Below are 4,652 nucleotides of genomic sequence, written 5' to 3'. Positions count from 1 at the left end.
CACGCTTTTTGCATTGAGTGTAGAAGACAAATAGCGTAATTTTTTATAAAAAATTTGATAGGGTAAATATAAGTATCTTTCTTCAATATAATACAATCAATTATAAGAATTCTTTAGAGAAATTTCGATAAAAGTTTAAATGGAGCGTACCCAAATCCTTTAATACTTTATTACTACAAAACCATGGATTATTTGTAATGGGAGGTTATTGACCAACTCAGAGAAAATAATTTTTTTCAGGTCTACCTATTTAGTAGCCTTGTGAGAAATAATTTCTGCTACTAAATTATTGTTAGTGATAATTACTTACTATGTATTCTAATAGAAGTTCATAGAATGCAATATATGATGTTTCGTGCCAAAAATGTTTTCAGATAGAAACAGTATATGGGATACTTTTCAACTGGGTGATAAATACTACAATATTGGACTTTCACAAGTCCATGTATGTGGTCTCTATTGACTAACAAAATTAAAATAGAATGTATAAAGATAGTGTGAACTGCAATGACACCCATTCTTTCAAACGGGTCAACTATATTTTTTAATGAAAAGCAATGGAAGTATTAATAGAATTTATACTGAGCATTCAATTTACTAACGATAAGCCTCAATGTTACACGCTTTTTCTTACAATGTATGTAGCAAAACTACTTGTGAATTAGATATCGAAGAAAGTAATTAAACATTTAAAAATGTTGTTCTTGTTTTCCCCTACTTATCAATATTTACCTCGTTTGGCCAAATTTATAACATATAGTATCGACGGTAAAATTACCTACCAATTGGTACATTTTAATTCAATATTAAATGTACCATATTATGAGTCCTGTATTTCCAAAAACGTTCCTTGTCCACTTTTCACAATTGTTGGGAAATGCAAAAAAAACTGTTACACTGATGTTTTAATAGTTTGCTTATACACTGTATTATACCATTTTAATTATTAAGAATTATAGATTTACTATTAAGGAATACTTTTTAACTAGATTTCATTAGTTCATTTGTATTATTTATATGAAAGTTGGATAAGACCCGTTTTGGAATTGACTATGGATAAGGTAAGTTTTGGAACATAACGCTTGGGATGAGACATGTTTTGGAAAAACACAAACATTTCTGTACATTTCTTTATTAAATAAAGACATTTTTAAATTGAGAAATATACATGAAAAGTTTTTTTAATTTAAAGAAAATTTTCTAATAATACTTTTTTAAATACTAGTTTATAAATAAATTAAGTTAAATTTTAACCTGGAAAACATATTAAACAGAACAAAATACATCAAACATACATTTTATGAAATTTTAAATTAACTTAATTACTTAGTTTTGCAAAAAGACTATAACACTAAGAACACATATTTTTAAATACATGTGAGTTGTAATGGGTCTTCCAGTTGAGTGTCTGCACAGATTTTTCATCATCTTCTTCAGCATCTCTTCCTACTTCAGCTAGTTTGGTATAAAAAAGATAAATTCTCTAGTCGCTCCCATCCATTTCCAAAATGTGCAGTCAATAACTTTTTTACGTCTGTCAATTTTAGCTTGGTTAATAGCTCTCCCAGGCTGAATGATCGTAGGATCTAGGGCTTCGTAGGACTTGCCAGATTTCAAAAACAGAACGGAAGACATTTAGGTTTGTTCTGTAATTCATCTCTCCACGAAACGTAAACAATGTTTTTAACTCTGTTGAGTTTAAGCTTAATCCTTTTTACTTGGATTGAATTGAAAATGCCAATTAGCTGGCTTTTCTGAATCTCAGTAACAGATTTTTTCCAGTCAAAGTTGGGACATCCTTCACTCCCCAACTGAATGACTGTTCCATTCTTGGTAAACTGGAATGACTTGGCAACATCTTTGGCTGATTTCTGAAAATTAAAACAAAACATCAGTTTTGTCACGTCAATAATTTATAAATTAATGCAATTAAATAATAAAGCGAGATCTAAGAATGATGACGTGTAAGCTAGGATAATGAGGTTATGATTTGCACGGTCCTAATAAGAAATTTATATTTTACTTACCTTTTGTTCTTCTCTTTGGTCTTTTTCCAGTTTTCAGGATGACCGCCCTTTCAATCTAGCTTCTCCAGGAGAAGCTTTTCTTATTAAACTGTCTTCCACATTTCTCACAAACAATGAAACTAGTAGCAATAATTAACCTAGTAACATGAGCATTGAACAATGTCAGTCAAGAGTCAAGAGATTTTCCAGATGTTGGGATCTATTACACACAAAAATGACACAAACGTCTGTAAAAATGCAGGCTAGCAAAATTTTATGTTACATTCAATACAAAAATAATCTTGAAACTAGATTAAATTACAGTTTGTTTTGTAAATTTTGGTCAATAGTAAAAATCTGAATGGATAAGACTCATTTTGGAAAATTAAATATTAATTTCCAATATGGCTACTTAGGATAAGACTTTGTTTGGAACATAATGGATAGGACGTGTTTTGGAACAACTGTAAGAGGATAAGACACGTTATGGAAAACTTTTAATATTTCAACATGAAATATTATTTGATAAGAATTTTTTTGGAACAAACAGCCAACATATTAAGATCCGGCTGTAGCAGACGAATTCAGTAATGTATATAACTCAATATCTGATTTTTTGGGATAAGACACGTTTTGTAAATACAGGTTTCATTTGAAAGAAATTAACAAAGAGAAAGAGAAACTTTGATAATCTCTTCATAAAAGGTTGAAAGCACCTTCAGGGAGTAAAAAGTTACTAACTCTGGTAAGTCGCATCGGTAAGTTTCTGTTATAAATTAATGTTTCTTCAAATTATCGTTGTTTATAGTATTAAATGTAGAGAATTATAAGCTCTAGGCGCCAATCAAGTTTGTTTACTTTAATATTTAAGACCTCTGTCTTAAATATTAAAGATAATAATTATATCTTTATTCACTCCACATTCGTTTCGTTGACAGAAACCGAGTAATAACTTCTTCATATTTGTAACAATCTTTATTCCTTGTAATTACATAAACTTACTACTCACTGAGTGGTTCACTTCATGATGTTGACCTTATTGTTCCACGTTTATGTGCCAGCTTTAAATGTCTACTGCTGGTGAATTTATTAACAAGCAGTTTTGTAAAAGATAACCATTATGTTTCTTCCGTCTCTATATCTTTACTTTTATTCCTCAAAATCCAACTATTAGATTTACTTTGGAGCTATACTAAACATATCAGAAGGCTCCAAAATAATATCGTAATGAAGTATTTTATGCACCATTATAATATAACACTTTCACTACCACAGAATAAACAAGCTATCTATTATCAAATCCCCAGTAACATCAACTTCTTCGCTTGGTTGTTAAAGTATGGCGATTGTATGTTATATCTGTAGTATTGCAATAAATTGACTTATACACGTGTGTTTCTTAGTAGTGTAGTAGTTATTATTACAAGTATTTGAAGCAAGTCTTAAATTAATACGAATTCCATTACAGCCCACCATATTAAACTTTTCTTTGAATCCTACTCGTATATTTACAGATAAACATCTTTATATTTTAAAAAACACATTTACATGAATATTAATTCTGTGCAATTTTATACTCAGAGGTATCATTAATCTTGGTATCAGTAGGCACCCCGAGATGACAGTATCCCTCACTCTGTCTCTGCCACACCATAAGAGCAACATCAATGTCGTACTCGGTAGGCACAACCCTTTGTTTGTCAATGCGGTCAATGTCAAGGATACTGAAATTCCTTGCGTTAAATTTCAAGTTAACACATTCTAACATCTCATACACAACTGCCAGTAGCTGTATTATATTCTCTTCACCTGATGCAATAAGGAATGCCATCAATGTACGCCACGATGGGTACATCCAGACTACACAGCCTATAGCCACACTGTTTAGCGTAACTTAACTAAGCGTTCTATAAGGAGATAAAAAATGATGGGACTAAGTGCCAAATGGAATGTCATCAGTGAAGCCTTGAGACATACTTTTAGATCTTTGAGACATACATATTAGTAAACTTGATAGAGAAACAGAGAAAAATGAATTTTGTCCAGCATTACAAGTAAAATTCCTTGCTAAAACTATCCGAAAATCAAACTTTTTCCCGTTAAAATATGCTTCAATTAAATTTAAATTATGTTCATATATACGATTGATATACAATATATATATGTATAACAATCGATCATTTTACTGTCCTTTAGTTAAGCTTACATTCTTGGCAGTTAGCACCATAGTCTGTTTCGGAACTAGCTAGAAATTTTTTTATCAATTTATTGTGTTATTTTAGGATATTCGGTGCTTTCAATTAAATGCTTCATTACAAAAAATACGGCAGATGGGTTTGAATAGTGTTGTTTGTTAAAATTTAAAGACTCAAAAGTAGAAGCTGACATGTATTGTCACATTGTAATATTACCCCACGTGGCTTTTTTACACGGCTTTGATACAAAAACAAGAGAAAACTAAGCCTATCAATTGTTACCCAAATTGTTTCCCAGACCGAGTTTATTTATTTTATTATAACAGCGAGGGTCACTATGTTTCTCAAGTAAGAGAATTGATCCTAATAACATTTATTGCTTTTATGGATTCAAAAACAACATAAAATAAGAATTATTGGCAGGCGTTATTGAAGCATATAACTCGAGGGG

Source organism: Homalodisca vitripennis, unplaced genomic scaffold, assembly GCF_021130785.1.
Source record: "Homalodisca vitripennis isolate AUS2020 unplaced genomic scaffold, UT_GWSS_2.1 ScUCBcl_476;HRSCAF=2562, whole genome shotgun sequence".
NCBI classification, from domain to species: domain Eukaryota; kingdom Metazoa; phylum Arthropoda; class Insecta; order Hemiptera; family Cicadellidae; genus Homalodisca; species Homalodisca vitripennis.
Note: the sequence above shows the minus strand (reverse complement) of the source record.